This window comes from Carcharodon carcharias, chromosome 13 (assembly GCF_017639515.1).
Source record: "Carcharodon carcharias isolate sCarCar2 chromosome 13, sCarCar2.pri, whole genome shotgun sequence".
In the NCBI taxonomy this organism is placed as follows: domain Eukaryota; kingdom Metazoa; phylum Chordata; class Chondrichthyes; order Lamniformes; family Lamnidae; genus Carcharodon; species Carcharodon carcharias.
Window position 1 is genome coordinate 83,806,392 of NC_054479.1, and position 21,973 is coordinate 83,828,364.

A 21,973-nucleotide genomic window follows, 5' to 3' on the forward strand; every position below is an offset into this window, starting at 1 on the left:
AGAGTGCTGCTTTCTAACTGAGGGCAGTGAGAGTGCTGCTTTCTAACTGAGGGCAGTGAGAGTGCTGCTTTCTAACTGAGGGCAGTGAGAGTGCTGCTTTCTAACTGAGGGCAGTGAGAGTGCTGCTTTCTAACTGAGGGCAGTGAGAGTGCTGCTTTCTAACTGAGGGCAGTGAGAGTGCTGCTTTCTAACTGAGGGCAGTGAGAGTGCTGCTTTCTAACTGAGGGCAGTGAGAGTGCTGCTTTCTAACTGAGGGCAGTGAGAGTGCTGCTTTCTAACTGAGGGCAGTGAGAGTGCTGCTTTCTAACTGAGGGCAGTGAGAGTGCTGCTTTCTAACTGAGGGCAGTGAGAGTGCTGCTTTCTAACTGAGGGCAGTGAGAGTGCTGCTTTCTAACTGAGGGCAGTGAGAGTGCTGCTTTCTAACTGAGGGCAGTGAGAGTGCTGCTTTCTAACTGAGGGCAGTGAGAGTGCTGCTTTCTAACTGAGGGCAGTGAGAGTGCTGCTTTCTAACTGAGGGCAGTGAGAGTGCTGCTTTCTAACTGAGGGCAGTGAGAGTGCTGCTTTCTAACTGAGGGCAGTGAGAGTGCTGCTTTCTAACTGAGGGCAGTGAGAGTGCTGCTTTCTAACTGAGGGCAGTGAGAGTGCTGCTTTCTAACTGAGGGCAGTGAGAGTGCTGCTTTCTAACTGAGGGCAGTGAGAGTGCTGCTTTCTAACTGAGGGCAGTGAGAGTGCTGCTTTCTAACTGAGGGCAGTGAGAGTGCTGCTTTCTAACTGAGGGCAGTGAGAGTGCTGCTTTCTAACTGAGGGCAGTGAGAGTGCTGCTTTCTAACTGAGGGCAGTGAGAGTGCTGCTTTCTAACTGAGGGCAGTGAGAGTGCTGCTTTCTAACTGAGGGCAGTGAGAGTGCTGCTTTCTAACTGAGGGCAGTGAGAGTGCTGCTTTCTAACTGAGGGCAGTGAGAGTGCTGCTTTCTAACTGAGGGCAGTGAGAGTGCTGCTTTCTAACTGAGGGCAGTGAGAGTGCTGCTTTCTAACTGAGGGCAGTGAGAGTGCTGCTTTCTAACTGAGGGCAGTGAGAGTGCTGCTTTCTAACTGAGGGCAGTGAGAGTGCTGCTTTTAACTGAGGGCAGTGAGAGTGCTGCTTTCTAACTGAGGGCAGTGAGAGTGCTGCTTTCTAACTGAGGGCAGTGAGAGTGCTGCTTTCTAACTGAGGGCAGTGAGAGTGCTGCTTTCTAACTGAGGGCAGTGAGAGTGCTGCTTTCTAACTGAGGGCAGTGAGAGTGCTGCTTTCTAACTGAGGGCAGTGAGAGTGCTGCTTTCTAACTGAGGGCAGTGAGAGTGCTGCTTTCTAACTGAGGGCAGTGAGAGTGCTGCTTTCTAACTGAGGGCAGTGAGAGTGCTGCTTTCTAACTGAGGGCAGTGAGAGTGCTGCTTTCTAACTGAGGGCAGTGAGAGTGCTGCTTTCTAACTGAGGGCAGTGAGAGTGCTGCTTTCTAACTGAGGGCAGTGAGAGTGCTGCTTTCTAACTGAGGGCAGTGAGAGTGCTGCTTTCTAACTGAGGGCAGTGAGAGTGCTGCTTTCTAACTGAGGGCAGTGAGAGTGCTGCTTTCTAACTGAGGGCAGTGAGAGTGCTGCTTTCTAACTGAGGGCAGTGAGAGTGCTGCTTTCTAACTGAGGGCAGTGAGAGTGCTGCTTTCTAACTGAGGGCAGTGAGAGTGCTGCTTTCTAACTGAGGGCAGTGAGAGTGCTGCTTTCTAACTGAGGGCAGTGAGAGTGCTGCTTTCTAACTGAGGGCAGTGAGAGTGCTGCTTTCTAACTGAGGGCAGTGAGAGTGCTGCTTTCTAACTGAGGGCAGTGAGAGTGCTGCTTTCTAACTGAGGGCAGTGAGAGTGCTGCTTTCTAACTGAGGGCAGTGAGAGTGCTGCTTTCTAACTGAGGGCAGTGAGAGTGCTGCTTTCTAACTGAGGGCAGTGAGAGTGCTGCTTTCTAACTGAGGGCAGTGAGAGTGCTGCTTTCTAACTGAGGGCAGTGAGAGTGCTGCTTTCTAACTGAGGGCAGTGAGAGTGCTGCTTTCTAACTGAGGGCAGTGAGAGTGCTGCTTTCTAACTGAGGGCAGTGAGAGTGCTGCTTTCTAACTGAGGGCAGTGAGAGTGCTGCTTTCTAACTGAGGGCAGTGAGAGTGCTGCTTTCTAACTGAGGGCAGTGAGAGTGCTGCTTTCTAACTGAGGGCAGTGAGAGTGCTGCTTTCTAACTGAGGGCAGTGAGAGTGCTGCTTTCTAACTGAGGGCAGTGAGAGTGCTGCTTTCTAACTGAGGGCAGTGAGAGTGCTGCTTTCTAACTGAGGGCAGTGAGAGTGCTGCTTTCTAACTGAGGGCAGTGAGAGTGCTGCTTTCTAACTGAGGGCAGTGAGAGTGCTGCTTTCTAACTGAGGGCAGTGAGAGTGCTGCTTTCTAACTGAGGGCAGTGAGAGTGCTGCTTTCTAACTGAGGGCAGTGAGAGTGCTGCTTTCTAACTGAGGGCAGTGAGAGTGCTGCTTTCTAACTGAGGGCAGTGAGAGTGCTGCTTTCTAACTGAGGGCAGTGAGAGTGCTGCTTTCTAACTGAGGGCAGTGAGAGTGCTGCTTTCTAACTGAGGGCAGTGAGAGTGCTGCTTTCTAACTGAGGGCAGTGAGAGTGCTGCTTTCTAACTGAGGGCAGTGAGAGTGCTGCTTTCTAACTGAGGGCAGTGAGAGTGCTGCTTTCTAACTGAGGGCAGTGAGAGTGCTGCTTTCTAACTGAGGGCAGTGAGAGTGCTGCTTTCTAACTGAGGGCAGTGAGAGTGCTGCTTTCTAACTGAGGGCAGTGAGAGTGCTGCTTTCTAACTGAGGGCAGTGAGAGTGCTGCTTTCTAACTGAGGGCAGTGAGAGTGCTGCTTTCTAACTGAGGGCAGTGAGAGTGCTGCTTTCTAACTGAGGGCAGTGAGAGTGCTGCTTTCTAACTGAGGGCAGTGAGAGTGCTGCTTTATAACAGAGGGTACTGTGAGTGCTGCTTTCTAACTGAGGGCGGTGAGAGTGCTTGCTTCTTACTGAGGGCAGAGAGGGTGCTGCTTTCTAATGGAGGGCAGTGAGAGTGCTGCTTTCTAACTGAGGGCAGTGAGAGTGCTGCTTTCTAACTGAGGGCAGTGAGAGTGCTGCTTTCTAACTGAGGGCAGTGAGAGTGCTGCTTTCTAACTGAGGGCAGTGAGAGTGCTGCTTTCTAACTGAGGGCAGTGAGAGTGCTGCTTTCTAACTGAGGGCAGTGAGAGTGCTGCTTTCTAACTGAGGGCAGTGAGAGTGCTGCTTTCTAACTGAGGGCAGTGAGAGTGCTGCTTTCTAACTGAGGGCAGTGAGAGTGCTGCTTTCTAACTGAGGGCAGTGAGAGTGCTGCTTTCTAACTGAGGGCAGTGAGAGTGCTGCTTTCTAACTGAGGGCAGTGAGAGTGCTGCTTTCTAACTGAGGGCAGTGAGAGTGCTGCTTTCTAACTGAGGGCAGTGAGAGTGCTGCTTTCTAACTGAGGGCAGTGAGAGTGCTGCTTTCTAACTGAGGGCAGTGAGAGTGCTGCTTTCTAACTGAGGGCAGTGAGAGTGCTGCTTTCTAACTGAGGGCAGTGAGAGTGCTGCTTTCTAACTGAGGGCAGTGAGAGTGCTGCTTTCTAACTGAGGGCAGTGAGAGTGCTGCTTTCTAACTGAGGGCAGTGAGAGTGCTGCTTTCTAACTGAGGGCAGTGAGAGTGCTGCTTTCTAACTGAGGGCAGTGAGAGTGCTGCTTTCTAACTGAGGGCAGTGAGAGTGCTGCTTTCTAACTGAGGGCAGTGAGAGTGCTGCTTTCTAACTGAGGGCAGTGAGAGTGCTGCTTTCTAACTGAGGGCAGTGAGAGTGCTGCTTTCTAACTGAGGGCAGTGAGAGTGCTGCTTTCTAACTGAGGGCAGTGAGAGTGCTGCTTTCTAACTGAGGGCAGTGAGAGTGCTGCTTTCTAACTGAGGGCAGTGAGAGTGCTGCTTTCTAACTGAGGGCAGTGAGAGTGCTGCTTTCTAACTGAGGGCAGTGAGAGTGCTGCTTTCTAACTGAGGGCAGTGAGAGTGCTGCTTTCTAACTGAGGGCAGTGAGAGTGCTGCTTTCTAACTGAGGGCAGTGAGAGTGCTGCTTTCTAACTGAGGGCAGTGAGAGTGCTGCTTTCTAACTGAGGGCAGTGAGAGTGCTGCTTTCTAACTGAGGGCAGTGAGAGTGCTGCTTTCTAACTGAGGGCAGTGAGAGTGCTGCTTTCTAACTGAGGGCAGTGAGAGTGCTGCTTTCTAACTGAGGGCAGTGAGAGTGCTGCTTTCTAACTGAGGGCAGTGAGAGTGCTGCTTTCTAACTGAGGGCAGTGAGAGTGCTGCTTTCTAACTGAGGGCAGTGAGAGTGCTGCTTTCTAACTGAGGGCAGTGAGAGTGCTGCTTTCTAACTGAGGCAGTGAGAGTGCTGCTTTCTAACTGAGGGCAGTGAGAGTGCTGCTTTCTAACTGAGGGCAGTGAGAGTGCTGCTTTCTAACTGAGGGCAGTGAGAGTGCTGCTTTCTAACTGAGGGCAGTGAGAGTGCTGCTTTCTAACTGAGGGCAGTGAGAGTGCTGCTTTCTAACTGAGGGCAGTGAGAGTGCTGCTTTCTAACTGAGGGCAGTGAGAGTGCTGCTTTCTAACTGAGGGCAGTGAGAGTGCTGCTTTCTAACTGAGGGCAGTGAGAGTGCTGCTTTCTAACTGAGGGCAGTGAGAGTGCTGCTTTCTAACTGAGGGCAGTGAGAGTGCTGCTTTCTAACTGAGGGCAGTGAGAGTGCTGCTTTCTAACTGAGGGCAGTGAGAGTGCTGCTTTCTAACTGAGGGCAGTGAGAGTGCTGCTTTCTAACTGAGGGCAGTGAGAGTGCTGCTTTCTAACTGAGGGCAGTGAGAGTGCTGCTTTCTAACTGAGGGCAGTGAGAGTGCTGCTTTCTAACTGAGGGCAGTGAGAGTGCTGCTTTCTAACTGAGGGCAGTGAGAGTGCTGCTTTCTAACTGAGGGCAGTGAGAGTGCTGCTTTCTAACTGAGGGCAGTGAGAGTGCTGCTTTCTAACTGAGGGCAGTGAGAGTGCTGCTTTCTAACTGAGGGCAGTGAGAGTGCTGCTTTCTAACTGAGGGCAGTGAGAGTGCTGCTTTCTAACTGAGGGCAGTGAGAGTGCTGCTTTCTAACTGAGGGCAGTGAGAGTGCTGCTTTCTAACTGAGGGCAGTGAGAGTGCTGCTTTCTAACTGAGGGCAGTGAGAGTGCTGCTTTCTAACTGAGGGCAGTGAGAGTGCTGCTTTCTAACTGAGGGCAGTGAGAGTGCTGCTTTCTAACTGAGGGCAGTGAGAGTGCTGCTTTCTAACTGAGGGCAGTGAGAGTGCTGCTTTCTAACTGAGGGCAGTGAGAGTGCTGCTTTCTAACTGAGGGCAGTGAGAGTGCTGCTTTCTAACTGAGGGCAGTGAGAGTGCTGCTTTCTAACTGAGGGCAGTGAGAGTGCTGCTTTCTAACTGAGGGCAGTGAGAGTGCTGCTTTCTAACTGAGGGCAGTGAGAGTGCTGCTTTCTAACTGAGGGCAGTGAGAGTGCTGCTTTCTAACTGAGGGCAGTGAGAGTGCTGCTTTCTAACTGAGGGCAGTGAGAGTGCTGCTTTCTAACTGAGGGCAGTGAGAGTGCTGCTTTCTAACTGAGGGCAGTGAGAGTGCTTTCTAACTGAGGGCAGTGAGAGTGCTGCTTTCTAACTGAGGGCAGTGAGAGTGCTGCTTTCTAACTGAGGGCAGTGAGAGTGCTGCTTTCTAACTGAGGGCAGTGAGAGTGCTGCTTTCTAACTGAGGGCAGTGAGAGTGCTGCTTTCTAACTGAGGGCAGTGAGAGTGCTGCTTTCTAACTGAGGGCAGTGAGAGTGCTGCTTTCTAACTGAGGGCAGTGAGAGTGCTGCTTTCTAACTGAGGGCAGTGAGAGTGCTGCTTTCTAACTGAGGGCAGTGAGAGTGCTGCTTTCTAACTGAGGGCAGTGAGAGTGCTGCTTTCTAACTGAGGGCAGTGAGAGTGCTGCTTTCTAACTGAGGGCAGTGAGAGTGCTGCTTTCTAACTGAGGGCAGTGAGAGTGCTGCTTTCTAACTGAGGGCAGTGAGAGTGCTGCTTTCTAACTGAGGGCAGTGAGAGTGCTGCTTTCTAACTGAGGGCAGTGAGAGTGCTGCTTTCTAACTGAGGGCAGTGAGAGTGCTGCTTTCTAACTGAGGGCAGTGAGAGTGCTGCTTTCTAACTGAGGGCAGTGAGAGTGCTGCTTTCTAACTGAGGGCAGTGAGAGTGCTGCTTTCTAACTGAGGGCAGTGAGAGTGCTGCTTTCTAACTGAGGGCAGTGAGAGTGCTGCTTTCTAACTGAGGGCAGTGAGAGTGCTGCTTTCTAACTGAGGGCAGTGAGAGTGCTGCTTTCTAACTGAGGGCAGTGAGAGTGCTGCTTTCTAACTGAGGGCAGTGAGAGTGCTGCTTTCTAACTGAGGGCAGTGAGAGTGCTGCTTTCTAACTGAGGGCAGTGAGAGTGCTGCTTTCTAACTGAGGGCAGTGAGAGTGCTGCTTTCTAACTGAGGGCAGTGAGAGTGCTGCTTTCTAACTGAGGGCAGTGAGAGTGCTGCTTTCTAACTGAGGGCAGTGAGAGTGCTGCTTTCTAACTGAGGGCAGTGAGAGTGCTGCTTTCTAACTGAGGGCAGTGAGAGTGCTGCTTTCTAACTGAGGGCAGTGAGAGTGCTGCTTTCTAACTGAGGGCAGTGAGAGTGCTGCTTTCTAACTGAGGGCAGTGAGAGTGCTGCTTTCTAACTGAGGGTAGTGCGAGTGCTGCTTTCTAACTGAGGGCAGTGAGAGTGCTGCTTTCTAACTGAGGGCAGTGAGAGTGCTGCTTTCTAACTGAGGGCAGTGAGAGTGCTGCTTTCTAACTGAGGGCAGTGAGAGTGCTGCTTTCTAACTGAGGGCAGTGAGAGTGCTGCTTTCTAACTGAGGGCAGTGAGAGTGCTGCTTTCTAACTGAGGGCAGTGAGAGTGCTGCTTTCTAACTGAGGGCAGTGAGAGTGCTGCTTTCTAACTGAGGGCAGTGAGAGTGCTGCTTTCTAACTGAGGGCAGTGAGAGTGCTGCTTTCTAACTGAGGGCAGTGAGAGTGCTGCTTTCTAACTGAGGGCAGTGAGAGTGCTGCTTTCTAACTGAGGGCAGTGAGAGTGCTGCTTTCTAACTGAGGGCAGTGAGAGTGCTGCTTTCTAACTGAGGGCAGTGAGAGTGCTGCTTTCTAACTGAGGGCAGTGAGAGTGCTGCTTTCTAACTGAGGGCAGTGAGAGTGCTGCTTTCTAACTGAGGGCAGTGAGAGTGCTGCTTTCTAACTGAGGGCAGTGAGAGTGCTGCTTTCTAACTGAGGGCAGTGAGAGTGCTGCTTTCTAACTGAGGGCAGTGAGAGTGCTGCTTTCTAACTGAGGGCAGTGAGAGTGCTGCTTTCTAACTGAGGGCAGTGAGAGTGCTGCTTTCTAACTGAGGGCAGTGAGAGTGCTGCTTTCTAACTGAGGGCAGTGAGAGTGCTGCTTTCTAACTGAGGGCAGTGAGAGTGCTGCTTTCTAACTGAGGGCAGTGAGAGTGCTGCTTTCTAACTGAGGGCAGTGAGAGTGCTGCTTTCTAACTGAGGGCAGTGAGAGTGCTGCTTTCTAACTGAGGGCAGTGAGAGTGCTGCTTTCTAACTGAGGGCAGTGAGAGTGCTGCTTTCTAACTGAGGGCAGTGAGAGTGCTGCTTTCTAACTGAGGGCAGTGAGAGTGCTGCTTTCTAACTGAGGGCAGTGAGAGTGCTGCTTTCTAACTGAGGGCAGTGAGAGTGCTGCTTTCTAACTGAGGGCAGTGAGAGTGCTGCTTTCTAACTGAGGGCAGTGAGAGTGCTGCTTTCTAACTGAGGGCAGTGAGAGTGCTGCTTTCTAACTGAGGGCAGTGAGAGTGCTGCTTTCTAACTGAGGGCAGTGAGAGTGCTGCTTTCTAACTGAGGGCAGTGAGAGTGCTGCTTTCTAACTGAGGGCAGTGAGAGTGCTGCTTTCTAACTGAGGGCAGTGAGAGTGCTGCTTTCTAACTGAGGGCAGTGAGAGTGCTGCTTTCTAACTGAGGGCAGTGAGAGTGCTGCTTTCTAACTGAGGGCAGTGAGAGTGCTGCTTTCTAACTGAGGGCAGTGAGAGTGCTGCTTTCTAACTGAGGGCAGTGAGAGTGCTGCTTTCTAACTGAGGGCAGTGAGAGTGCTGCTTTCTAACTGAGGGCAGTGAGAGTGCTGCTTTCTAACTGAGGGCAGTGAGAGTGCTGCTTTCTAACTGAGGGCAGTGAGAGTGCTGCTTTCTAACTGAGGGCAGTGAGAGTGCTGCTTTCTAACTGAGGGCAGTGAGAGTGCTGCTTTCTAACTGAGGGCAGTGAGAGTGCTGCTTTCTAACTGAGGGCAGTGAGAGTGCTGCTTTCTAACTGAGGGCAGTGAGAGTGCTGCTTTCTAACTGAGGGCAGTGAGAGTGCTGCTTTCTAACTGAGGGCAGTGAGAGTGCTGCTTTCTAACTGAGGGCAGTGAGAGTGCTGCTTTCTAACTGAGGGCAGTGAGAGTGCTGCTTTCTAACTGAGGGCAGTGAGAGTGCTGCTTTCTAACTGAGGGCAGTGAGAGTGCTGCTTTCTAACTGAGGGCAGTGAGAGTGCTGCTTTCTAACTGAGGGCAGTGAGAGTGCTGCTTTCTAACTGAGGGCAGTGAGAGTGCTGCTTTCTAACTGAGGGCAGTGAGAGTGCTGCTTTCTAACTGAGGGCAGTGAGAGTGCTGCTTTCTAACTGAGGGCAGTGAGAGTGCTGCTTTCTAACTGAGGGCAGTGAGAGTGCTGCTTTCTAACTGAGGGCAGTGAGAGTGCTGCTTTCTAACTGAGGGCAGTGAGAGTGCTGCTTTCTAACTGAGGGCAGTGAGAGTGCTGCTTTCTAACTGAGGGCAGTGAGAGTGCTGCTTTCTAACTGAGGGCAGTGAGAGTGCTGCTTTCTAACTGAGGGCAGTGAGAGTGCTGCTTTCTAACTGAGGGCAGTGAGAGTGCTGCTTTCTAACTGAGGGCAGTGAGAGTGCTGCTTTCTAACTGAGGGCAGTGAGAGTGCTGCTTTCTAACTGAGGGCAGTGAGAGTGCTGCTTTCTAACTGAGGGCAGTGAGAGTGCTGCTTTCTAACTGAGGGCAGTGAGAGTGCTGCTTTCTAACTGAGGGCAGTGAGAGTGCTGCTTTCTAACTGAGGGCAGTGAGAGTGCTGCTTTCTAACTGAGGGCAGTGAGAGTGCTGCTTTCTAACTGAGGGCAGTGAGAGTGCTGCTTTCTAACTGAGGGCAGTGAGAGTGCTGCTTTCTAACTGAGGGCAGTGAGAGTGCTGCTTTCTAACTGAGGGCAGTGAGAGTGCTGCTTTCTAACTGAGGGCAGTGAGAGTGCTGCTTTCTAACTGAGGGCAGTGAGAGTGCTGCTTTCTAACTGAGGGCAGTGAGAGTGCTGCTTTCTAACTGAGGGCAGTGAGAGTGCTGCTTTCTAACTGAGGGCAGTGAGAGTGCTGCTTTCTAACTGAGGGCAGTGAGAGTGCTGCTTTCTAACTGAGGGCAGTGAGAGTGCTGCTTTCTAACTGAGGGCAGTGAGAGTGCTGCTTTCTAACTGAGGGCAGTGAGAGTGCTGCTTTCTAACTGAGGGCAGTGAGAGTGCTGCTTTCTAACTGAGGGCAGTGAGAGTGCTGCTTTCTAACTGAGGGCAGTGAGAGTGCTGCTTTCTAACTGAGGGCAGTGAGAGTGCTGCTTTCTAACTGAGGGCAGTGAGAGTGCTGCTTTCTAACTGAGGGCAGTGAGAGTGCTGCTTTCTAACTGAGGGCAGTGAGAGTGCTGCTTTCTAACTGAGGGCAGTGAGAGTGCTGCTTTCTAACTGAGGGCAGTGAGAGTGCTGCTTTCTAACTGAGGGCAGTGAGAGTGCTGCTTTCTAACTGAGGGCAGTGAGAGTGCTGCTTTCTAACTGAGGGCAGTGAGAGTGCTGCTTTCTAACTGAGGGCAGTGAGAGTGCTGCTTTCTAACTGAGGGCAGTGAGAGTGCTGCTTTCTAACTGAGGGCAGTGAGAGTGCTGCTTTCTAACTGAGGGCAGTGAGAGTGCTGCTTCTAACTGAGGGCAGTGAGAGTGCTGCTTTCTAACTGAGGGCAGTGAGAGTGCTGCTTTCTAACTGAGGGCAGTGAGAGTGCTGCTTTCTAACTGAGGGCAGTGAGAGTGCTGCTTTCTAACTGAGGGCAGTGAGAGTGCTGCTTTCTAACTGAGGGCAGTGAGAGTGCTGCTTTCTAACTGAGGGCAGTGAGAGTGCTGCTTTCTAACTGAGGGCAGTGAGAGTGCTGCTTTCTAACTGAGGGCAGTGAGAGTGCTGCTTTCTAACTGAGGGCAGTGAGAGTGCTGCTTTCTAACTGAGGGCAGTGAGAGTGCTGCTTTCTAACTGAGGGCAGTGAGAGTGCTGCTTTCTAACTGAGGGCAGTGAGAGTGCTGCTTTCTAACTGAGGGCAGTGAGAGTGCTGCTTTCTAACTGAGGGCAGTGAGAGTGCTGCTTTCTAACTGAGGGCAGTGAGAGTGCTGCTTTCTAACTGAGGGCAGTGAGAGTGCTGCTTTCTAACTGAGGGCAGTGAGAGTGCTGCTTTCTAACTGAGGGCAGTGAGAGTGCTGCTTTCTAACTGAGGGCAGTGAGAGTGCTGCTTTCTAACTGAGGGCAGTGAGAGTGCTGCTTTCTAACTGAGGGCAGTGAGAGTGCTGCTTTCTAACTGAGGGCAGTGAGAGTGCTGCTTTAACTGAGGGCAGTGAGAGTGCTGCTTTCTAACTGAGGGCAGTGAGAGTGCTGCTTTCTAACTGAGGGCAGTGAGAGTGCTGCTTTCTAACTGAGGGCAGTGAGAGTGCTGCTTTCTAACTGAGGGCAGTGAGAGTGCTGCTTTCTAACTGAGGGCAGTGAGAGTGCTGCTTTCTAACTGAGGGCAGTGAGAGTGCTGCTTTCTAACTGAGGGCAGTGAGAGTGCTGCTTTCTAACTGAGGGCAGTGAGAGTGCTGCTTTCTAACTGAGGGCAGTGAGAGTGCTGCTTTCTAACTGAGGGCAGTGAGAGTGCTGCTTTCTAACTGAGGGCAGTGAGAGTGCTGCTTTCTAACTGAGGGCAGTGAGAGTGCTGCTTTCTAACTGAGGGCAGTGAGAGTGCTGCTTTCTAACTGAGGGCAGTGAGAGTGCTGCTTTCTAACTGAGGGCAGTGAGAGTGCTGCTTTCTAACTGAGGGCAGTGAGAGTGCTGCTTTCTAACTGAGGGCAGTGAGAGTGCTGCTTTCTAACTGAGGGCAGTGAGAGTGCTGCTTTCTAACTGAGGGCAGTGAGAGTGCTGCTTTCTAACTGAGGGCAGTGAGAGTGCTGCTTTCTAACTGAGGGCAGTGAGAGTGCTGCTTTCTAACTGAGGGCAGTGAGAGTGCTGCTTTCTAACTGAGGGCAGTGAGAGTGCTGCTTTCTAACTGAGGGCAGTGAGAGTGCTGCTTTCTAACTGAGGGCAGTGAGAGTGCTGCTTTCTAACTGAGGGCAGTGAGAGTGCTGCTTTCTAACTGAGGGCAGTGAGAGTGCTGCTTTCTAACTGAGGGCAGTGAGAGTGCTGCTTTCTAACTGAGGGCAGTGAGAGTGCTGCTTTCTAACTGAGGGCAGTGAGAGTGCTGCTTTCTAACTGAGGGCAGTGAGAGTGCTGCTTTCTAACTGAGGGCAGTGAGAGTGCTGCTTTCTAACTGAGGGCAGTGAGAGTGCTGCTTTCTAACTGAGGGCAGTGAGAGTGCTGCTTTCTAACTGAGGGCAGTGAGAGTGCTGCTTTCTAACTGAGGGCAGTGAGAGTGCTGCTTTCTAACTGAGGGCAGTGAGAGTGCTGCTTTCTAACTGAGGGCAGTGAGAGTGCTGCTTTCTAACTGAGGGCAGTGAGAGTGCTGCTTTCTAACTGAGGGCAGTGAGAGTGCTGCTTTCTAACTGAGGGCAGTGAGAGTGCTGCTTTCTAACTGAGGGCAGTGAGAGTGCTGCTTTCTAACTGAGGGCAGTGAGAGTGCTGCTTTCTAACTGAGGGCAGTGAGAGTGCTGCTTTCTAACTGAGGGCAGTGAGAGTGCTGCTTTCTAACTGAGGGCAGTGAGAGTGCTGCTTTCTAACTGAGGGCAGTGAGAGTGCTGCTTTCTAACTGAGGGCAGTGAGAGTGCTGCTTTCTAACTGAGGGCAGTGAGAGTGCTGCTTTCTAACTGAGGGCAGTGAGAGTGCTGCTTTCTGAGGGCAGTGAGAGTGCTGCTTTCTAACTGAGGGCAGTGAGAGTGCTGCTTTCTAACTGAGGGCAGTGAGAGTGCTGCTTTCTAACTGAGGGCAGTGAGAGTGCTGCTTTCTAACTGAGGGCAGTGAGAGTGCTGCTTTCTAACTGAGGGCAGTGAGAGTGCTGCTTTCTAACTGAGGGCAGTGAGAGTGCTGCTTTCTAACTGAGGGCAGTGAGAGTGCTGCTTTCTAACTGAGGGCAGTGAGAGTGCTGCTTTCTAACTGAGGGCAGTGAGAGTGCTGCTTTCTAACTGAGGGCAGTGAGAGTGCTGCTTTCTAACTGAGGGCAGTGAGAGTGCTGCTTTCTAACTGAGGGCAGTGAGAGTGCTGCTTTCTAACTGAGGGCAGTGAGAGTGCTGCTTTCTAACTGAGGGCAGTGAGAGTGCTGCTTTCTAACTGAGGGCAGTGAGAGTGCTGCTTTCTAACTGAGGGCAGTGAGAGTGCTGCTTTCTAACTGAGGGCAGTGAGAGTGCTGCTTTCTAACTGAGGGCAGTGAGAGTGCTGCTTTCTAACTGAGGGCAGTGAGAGTGCTGCTTTCTAACTGAGGGCAGTGAGAGTGCTGCTTTCTAACTGAGGGCAGTGAGAGTGCTGCTTTCTAACTGAGGGCAGTGAGAGTGCTGCTTTCTAACTGAGGGCAGTGAGAGTGCTGCTTTCTAACTGAGGGCAGTGAGAGTGCTGCTTTCTAACTGAGGGCAGTGAGAGTGCTGCTTTCTAACTGAGGGCAGTGAGAGTGCTGCTTTCTAACTGAGGGCAGTGAGAGTGCTGCTTTAACTGAGGGCAGTGAGAGTGCTGCTTTCTAACTGAGGGCAGTGAGAGTGCTGCTTTCTAACTGAGGGCAGTGAGAGTGCTGCTTTCTAACTGAGGGCAGTGAGAGTGCTGCTTTCTAACTGAGGGCAGTGAGAGTGCTGCTTTCTAACTGAGGGCAGTGAGAGTGCTGCTTTCTAACTGAGGGCAGTGAGAGTGCTGCTTTCTAACTGAGGGCAGTGAGAGTGCTGCTTTCTAACTGAGGGCAGTGAGAGTGCTGCTTTCTAACTGAGGGCAGTGAGAGTGCTGCTTTCTAACTGAGGGCAGTGAGAGTGCTGCTTTCTAACTGAGGGCAGTGAGAGTGCTGCTTTCTAACTGAGGGCAGTGAGAGTGCTGCTTTCTAACTGAGGGCAGTGAGAGTGCTGCTTTCTAACTGAGGGCAGTGAGAGTGCTGCTTTCTAACTGAGGGCAGTGAGAGTGCTGCTTTCTAACTGAGGGCAGTGAGAGTGCTGCTTTCTAACTGAGGGCAGTGAGAGTGCTGCTTTCTAACTGAGGGCAGTGAGAGTGCTGCTTTCTAACTGAGGGCAGTGAGAGTGCTGCTTTCTAACTGAGGGCAGTGAGAGTGCTGCTTTCTAACTGAGGGCAGTGAGAGTGCTGCTTTCTAACTGAGGGCAGTGAGAGTGCTGCTTTCTAACTGAGGGCAGTGAGAGTGCTGCTTTCTAACTGAGGGCAGTGAGAGTGCTGCTTTCTAACTGAGGGCAGTGAGAGTGCTGCTTTCTAACTGAGGGCAGTGAGAGTGCTGCTTTCTAACTGAGGGCAGTGAGAGTGCTGCTTTCTAACTGAGGGCAGTGAGAGTGCTGCTTTCTAACTGAGGGCAGTGAGAGTGCTGCTTTCTAACTGAGGGCAGTGAGAGTGCTGCTTTCTAACTGAGGGCAGTGAGAGTGCTGCTTTCTAACTGAGGGCAGTGAGAGTGCTGCTTTCTAACTGAGGGCAGTGAGAGTGCTGCTTTCTAACTGAGGGCAGTGAGAGTGCTGCTTTCTAACTGAGGGCAGTGAGAGTGCTGCTTTCTAACTGAGGGCGGTGAGAGTGCTGCTTTCTAACTGAGGGCAGTGAGAGTGCTGCTTTCTAACTGAGGGCAGTGAGTGCTGCTTTCTAACTGAGGGCAGTGAGAGTGCTGCTTTCTAACTGAGGGCAGTGAGAGTGCTGCTTTCTAACTGAGGGCAGTGAGAGTGCTGCTTTCGAACTGAGGGCAGTGAGAGTGCTGCTTTCTAACTGAGGGCAGTGAGAGTGCTGCTTTCTAACTGAGGGCAGTGAGAGTGCTGCTTTCTAACTGAGGGCAGTGAGAGTGCTGCTTTCTAACTGAGGGCAGTGAGAGTGCTGCTTTCTAACTGAGGGCAGTGAGAGTGCTGCTTTCTAACTGAGGGCAGTGAGAGTGCTGCTTTCTAACTGAGGGCAGTGAGAGTGCTGCTTTCTAACTGAGGGCAGTGAGAGTGCTGCTTTCTAACTGAGGGCAGTGAGAGTGCTGCTTTCTAACTGAGGGCAGTGAGAGTGCTGCTTTCTAACTGAGGGCAGTGAGAGTGCTGCTTTCTAACTGAGGGCAGTGAGAGTGCTGCTTCTAACTGAGGGCAGTGAGAGTGCTGCTTTCTAACTGAGGGCAGTGAGAGTGCTGCTTTCTAACTGAGGGCAGTGAGAGTGCTGCTTTCTAACTGAGGGCAGTGAGAGTGCTGCTTTCTAACTGAGGGCAGTGAGAGTGCTGCTTTCTAACTGAGGGCAGTGAGAGTGCTGCTTTCTAACTGAGGGCAGTGAGAGTGCTGCTTTCTAACTGAGGGCAGTGAGAGTGCTGCTTTCTAACTGAGGGCAGTGAGAGTGCTGCTTTCTAACTGAGGGCAGTGAGAGTGCTGCTTTCTAACTGAGGGCAGTGAGAGTGCTGCTTTCTAACTGAGGGCAGTGAGAGTGCTGCTTTCTAACTGAGGGCAGTGAGAGTGCTTTCTAACTGAGGGCAGTGAGAGTGCTGCTTTCTAACTGAGGGCAGTGAGAGTGCTGCTTTCTAACTGAGGGCAGTGAGAGTGCTGCTTTCTAACTGAGGGCAGTGAGAGTGCTGCTTTCTAACTGAGGGCAGTGAGAGTGCTGCTTTCTAACTGAGGGCAGTGAGAGTGCTGCTTTCTAACTGAGGGCAGTGAGAGTGCTGCTTTCTAACTGAGGGCAGTGAGAGTGCTGCTTTCTAACTGAGGGCAGTGAGAGTGCTGCTTTCTAACTGAGGGCAGTGAGAGTGCTGCTTTCTAACTGAGGGCAGTGAGAGTGCTGCTTTCTAACTGAGGGCAGTGAGAGTGCTGCTTTCTAACTGAGGGCAGTGAGAGTGCTGCTTTCTAACTGAGGGCAGTGAGAGTGCTGCTTTCTAACTGAGGGCAGTGAGAGTGCTGCTTTCTAACTGAGGGCAGTGAGAGTGCTGCTTTCTAACTGAGGGCAGTGAGAGTGCTGCTTTCTAACTGAGGGCAGTGAGAGTGCTGCTTTCTAACTGAGGGCAGTGAGAGTGCTGCTTTCTAACTGAGGGCAGTGAGAGTGCTGCTTTCTAACTGAGGGCAGTGAGAGTGCTGCTTTCTAACTGAGGGCAGTGAGAGTGCTGCTTTCTAACTGAGGGCAGTGAGAGTGCTGCTTTCTAACTGAGGGCAGTGAGAGTGCTGCTTTCTAACTGAGGGCAGTGAGAGTGCTGCTTTCTAACTGAGGGCAGTGAGAGTGCTGCTTTCTAACTGAGGGCAGTGAGAGTGCTGCTTTCTAACTGAGGGCAGTGAGAGTGCTGCTTTCTAACTGAGGGCAGTGAGAGTGCTGCTTTCTAACTGAGGGCAGTGAGAGTGCTGCTTTCTAACTGAGGGCAGTGAGAGTGCTGCTTTCTAACTGAGGGCAGTGAGAGTGCTGCTTTCTAACTGAGGGCAGTGAGAGTGCTGCTTTCTAACTGAGGGCAGTGAGAGTGCTGCTTTCTAACTGAGGGCAGTGAGAGTGCTGCTTTCTAACTGAGGGCAGTGAGAGTGCTGCTTTCTAACTGAGGGCAGTGAGAGTGCTGCTTTCTAACTGAGGGCAGTGAGAGTGCTGCTTTCTAACTGAGGGCAGTGAGAGTGCTGCTTTCTAACTGAGGGCAGTGAGAGTGCTGCTTTCTAACTGAGGGCAGTGAGAGTGCTGCTTTCTAACTGAGGGCAGTGAGAGTGCTGCTTTCTAACTGAGGGCAGTGAGAGTGCTGCTTTCTAACTGAGGGCAGTGAGAGTGCTGCTTTCTAACTGAGGGCAGTGAGAGTGCTGCTTTCTAACTGAGGGCAGTGAGAGTGCTGCTTTCTAACTGAGGGCAGTGAGAGTGCTGCTTTCTAACTGAGGGCAGTGAGAGTGCTGCTTTCTAACTGAGGGCAGTGAGAGTGCTGCTTTCTAACTGAGGGCAGTGAGAGTGCTGCTTTCTAACTGAGGGCAGTGAGAGTGCTGCTTTCTAACTGAGGGCAGTGAGAGTGCTGCTTTCTAACTGAGGGCAGTGAGAGTGCTGCTTTCTAACTGAGGGCAGTGAGAGTGCTGCTTTCTAACTGAGGGCAGTGAGAGTGCTGCTTTCTAACTGAGGGCAGTGAGAGTGCTGCTTTCTAACTGAGGGCAGTGAGAGTGCTGCTTTCTAACTGAGGGCAGTGAGAGTGCTGCTTTCTAACTGAGGGCAGTGAGAGTGCTGCTTTCTAACTGAGGGCAGTGAGAGTGCTGCTTTCTAACTGAGGGCAGTGAGAGTGCTGCTTTCTAACTGAGGGCAGTGAGAGTGCTGCTTTCTAACTGAGGGCAGTGAGAGTGCTGCTTTCTAACTGAGGGCAGTGAGAGTGCTGCTTTCTAACTGAGGGCAGTGAGAGTGCTGCTTTCTAACTGAGGGCAGTGAGAGTGCTGCTTTCTAACTGAGGGCAGTGAGAGTGCTGCTTTCTAACTGAGGGCAGTGAGAGTGCTGCTTTCTAACTGAGGGCAGTGAGAGTGCTGCTTTCTAACTGAGGGCAGTGAGAGTGCTGCTTTCTAACTGAGGGCAGTGAGAGTGCTGCTTTCTAACTGAGGGCAGTGAGAGTGCTGCTTTCTAACTGAGGGCAGTGAGAGTGCTGCTTTCTAACTGAGGGCAGTGAGAGTGCTGCTTTCTAACTGAGGGCAGTGAGAGTGCTGCTTTCTAACTGAGGGCAGTGAGAGTGCTGCTTTCTAACTGAGGGCAGTGAGAGTGCTGCTTTCTAACTGAGGGCAGTGAGAGTGCTGCTTTCTAACTGAGGGCAGTGAGAGTGCTGCTTTCTAACTGAGGGCAGTGAGAGTGCTGCTTTCTAACTGAGGGCAGTGAGAGTGCTGCTTTCTAACTGAGGGCAGTGAGAGTGCTGCTTTCTAACTGAGGGCAGTGAGAGTGCTGCTTTCTAACTGAGGGCAGTGAGAGTGCTGCTTTCTAACTGAGGGCAGTGAGAGTGCTGCTTTCTAACTGAGGGCAGTGAGAGTGCTGCTTTCTAACTGAGGGCAGTGAGAGTGCTGCTTTCTAACTGAGGGCAGTGAGAGTGCTGCTTTCTAACTGAGGGCAGTGAGAGTGCTGCTTTCTAACTGAGGGCAGTGAGAGTGCTGCTTTCTAACTGAGGGCAGTGAGAGTGCTGCTTTCTAACTGAGGGCAGTGAGAGTGCTGCTTTCTAACTGAGGGCAGTGAGAGTGCTGCTTTCTAACTGAGGGCAGTGAGAGTGCTGCTTTCTAACTGAGGGCAGTGAGAGTGCTGCTTTCTAACTGAGGGCAGTGAGAGTGCTGCTTTCTAACTGAGGGCAGTGAGAGTGCTGCTTTCTAACTGAGGGCAGTGAGAGTGCTGCTTTCTAACTGAGGGCAGTGAGAGTGCTGCTTTCTAACTGAGGGCAGTGAGAGTGCTGCTTTCTAACTGAGGGCAGTGAGAGTGCTGCTTTCTAACTGAGGGCAGTGAGAGTGCTGCTTTCTAACTGAGGGCAGTGAGAGTGCTGCTTTCTAACTGAGGGCAGTGAGAGTGCTGCTTTCTAACTGAGGGCAGTGAGAGTGCTGCTTTCTAACTGAGGGCAGTGAGAGTGCTGCTTTCTAACTGAGGGCAGTGAGAGTGCTGCTTTCTAACTGAGGGCAGTGAGAGTGCTGCTTTCTAACTGAGGGCAGTGAGAGTGCTGCTTTCTAACTGAGGGCAGTGAGAGTGCTGCTTTCTAACTGAGGGCAGTGAGAGTGCTGCTTTCTAACTGAGGGCAGTGAGAGTGCTGCTTTCTAACTGAGGGCAGTGAGAGTGCTGCTTTCTAACTGAGGGCAGTGAGAGTGCTGCTTTCTAACTGAGGGCAGTGAGAGTGCTGCTTTCTAACTGAGGGCAGTGAGAGTGCTGCTTTCTAACTGAGGGCAGTGAGAGTGCTGCTTTCTAACTGAGGGCAGTGAGAGTGCTGCTTTCTAACTGAGGGCAGTGAGAGTGCTGCTTTCTAACTGAGGGCAGTGAGAGTGCTGCTTTCTAACTGAGGGCAGTGAGAGTGCTGCTTTCTAACTGAGGGCAGTGAGAGTGCTGCTTTCTAACTGAGGGCAGTGAGAGTGCTGCTTTCTAACTGAGGGCAGTGAGAGTGCTGCTTTCTAACTGAGGGCAGTGAGAGTGCTGCTTTCTAACTGAGGGCAGTGAGAGTGCTGCTTTCTAACTGAGGGCAGTGAGAGTGCTGCTTTCTAACTGAGGGCAGTGAGAGTGCTGCTTTCTAACTGAGGGCAGTGAGAGTGCTGCTTTCTAACTGAGGGCAGTGAGAGTGCTGCTTTCTAACTGAGGGCAGTGAGAGTGCTGCTTTCTAACTGAGGGCAGTGAGAGTGCTGCTTTCTAACTGAGGGCAGTGAGAGTGCTGCTTTCTAACTGAGGGCAGTGAGAGTGCTGCTTTCTAACTGAGGGCAGTGAGAGTGCTGCTTTCTAACTGAGGGCAGTGAGAGTGCTGCTTTCTAACTGAGGGCAGTGAGAGTGCTGCTTTCTAACTGAGGGCAGTGAGAGTGCTGCTTTCTAACTGAGGGCAGTGAGAGTGCTGCTTTCTAACTGAGGGCAGTGAGAGTGCTGCTTTCTAACTGAGGGCAGTGAGAGTGCTGCTTTCTAACTGAGGGCAGTGAGAGTGCTGCTTTCTAACTGAGGGCAGTGAGAGTGCTGCTTTCTAACTGAGGGCAGTGAGAGTGCTGCTTTCTAACTGAGGGCAGTGAGAGTGCTGCTTTCTAACTGAGGGCAGTGAGAGTGCTGCTTTCTAACTGAGGGCAGTGAGAGTGCTGCTTTCTAACTGAGGGCAGTGAGAGTGCTGCTTTCTAACTGAGGGCAGTGAGAGTGCTGCTTTCTAACTGAGGGCAGTGAGAGTGCTGCTTTCTAACTGAGGGCAGTGAGAGTGCTGCTTTCTAACTGAGGGCAGTGAGAGTGCTGCTTTCTAACTGAGGGCAGTGAGAGTGCTGCTTTCTAACTGAGGGCAGTGAGAGTGCTGCTTTCTAACTGAGGGCAGTGAGAGTGCTGCTTTCTAACTGAGGGCAGTGAGAGTGCTGCTTTCTAACTGAGGGCAGTGAGAGTGCTGCTTTCTAACTGAGGGCAGTGAGAGTGCTGCTTTCTAACTGAGGGCAGTGAGAGTGCTGCTTTCTAACTGAGGGCAGTGAGAGTGCTGCTTTCTAACTGAGGGCAGTGAGAGTGCTGCTTTCTAACTGAGGGCAGTGAGAGTGCTGCTTTCTAACTGAGGGCAGTGAGAGTGCTGCTTTCTAACTGAGGGCAGTGAGAGTGCTGCTTTCTAACTGAGGGCAGTGAGAGTGCTGCTTTCTAACTGAGGGCAGTGAGAGTGCTGCTTTCTAACTGAGGGCAGTGAGAGTGCTGCTTTCTAACTGAGGGCAGTGAGAGTGCTGCTTTCTAACTGAGGGCAGTGAGAGTGCTGCTTTCTAACTGAGGGCAGTGAGAGTGCTGCTTTCTAACTGAGGGCAGTGAGAGTGCTGCTTTCTAACTGAGGGCAGTGAGAGTGCTGCTTTCTAACTGAGGGCAGTGAGAGTGCTGCTTTCTAACTGAGGGCAGTGAGAGTGCTGCTTTCTAACTGAGGGCAGTGAGAGTGCTGCTTTCTAACTGAGGGCAGTGAGAGTGCTGCTTTCTAACTGAGGGCAGTGAGAGTGCTGCTTTCTAACTGAGGGCAGTGAGAGTGCTGCTTTCTAACTGAGGGCAGTGAGAGTGCTGCTTTCTAACTGAGGGCAGTGAGAGTGCTGCTTTCTAACTGAGGGCAGTGAGAGTGCTGCTTTCTAACTGAGGGCAGTGAGAGTGCTGCTTTCTAACTGAGGGCAGTGAGAGTGCTGCTTTCTAACTGAGGGCAGTGAGAGTGCTGCTTTCTAACTGAGGGCAGTGAGAGTGCTGCTTTCTAACTGAGGGCAGTGAGAGTGCTGCTTTCTAACTGAGGGCAGTGAGAGTGCTGCTTTCTAACTGAGGGCAGTGAGAGTGCTGCTTTCTAACTGAGGGCAGTGAGAGTGCTGCTTTCTAACTGAGGGCAGTGAGAGTGCTGCTTTCTAACTGAGGGCAGTGAGAGTGCTGCTTTCTAACTGAGGGCAGTGAGAGTGCTGCTTTCTAACTGAGGGCAGTGAGAGTGCTGCTTTCTAACTGAGGGCAGTGAGAGTGCTGCTTTCTAACTGAGGGCAGTGAGAGTGCTGCTTTCTAACTGAGGGCAGTGAGAGTGCTGCTTTCTAACTGAGGGCAGTGAGAGTGCTGCTTTCTAACTGAGGGCAGTGAGAGTGCTGCTTTCTAACTGAGGGCAGTGAGAGTGCTGCTTTCTAACTGAGGGCAGTGAGAGTGCTGCTTTCTAACTGAGGGCAGTGAGAGTGCTGCTTTCTAACTGAGGGCAGTGAGAGTGCTGCTTTCTAACTGAGGGCAGTGAGAGTGCTGCTTTCTAACTGAGGGCAGTGAGAGTGCTGCTTTCTAACTGAGGGCAGTGAGAGTGCTGCTTTCTAACTGAGGGCAGTGAGAGTGCTGCTTTCTAACTGAGGGCAGTGAGAGTGCTGCTTTCTAACTGAGGGCAGTGAGAGTGCTGCTTTCTAACTGAGGGCAGTGAGAGTGCTGCTTTCTAACTGAGGGCAGTGAGAGTGCTGCTTTCTAACTGAGGGCAGTGAGAGTGCTGCTTTCTAACTGAGGGCAGTGAGAGTGCTGCTTTCTAACTGAGGGCAGTGAGAGTGCTGCTTTCTAACTGAGGGCAGTGAGAGTGCTGCTTTCTAACTGAGGGCAGTGAGAGTGCTGCTTTCTAACTGAGGGCAGTGAGAGTGCTGCTTTCTAACTGAGGGCAGTGAGAGTGCTGCTTTCTAACTGAGGGCAGTGAGAGTGCTGCTTTCTAACTGAGGGCAGTGAGAGTGCTGCTTTCTAACTGAGGGCAGTGAGAGTGCTGCTTTCTAACTGAGGGCAGTGAGAGTGCTGCTTTCTAACTGAGGGCAGTGAGAGTGCTGCTTTCTAACTGAGGGCAGTGAGAGTGCTGCTTTCTAACTGAGGGCAGTGAGAGTGCTGCTTTCTAACTGAGGGCAGTGAGAGTGCTGCTTTCTAACTGAGGGCAGTGAGAGTGCTGCTTTCTAACTGAGGGCAGTGAGAGTGCTGCTTTCTAACTGAGGGCAGTGAGAGTGCTGCTTTCTAACTGAGGGCAGTGAGAGTGCTGCTTTCTAACTGAGGGCAGTGAGAGTGCTGCTTTCTAACTGAGGGCAGTGAGAGTGCTGCTTTCTAACTGAGGGCAGTGAGAGTGCTGCTTTCTAACTGAGGGCAGTGAGAGTGCTGCTTTCTAACTGAGGGCAGTGAGAGTGCTGCTTTCTAACTGAGGGCAGTGAGAGTGCTGCTTTCTAACTGAGGGCAGTGAGAGTGCTGCTTTCTAACTGAGGGCAGTGAGAGTGCTGCTTTCTAACTGAGGGCAGTGAGAGTGCTGCT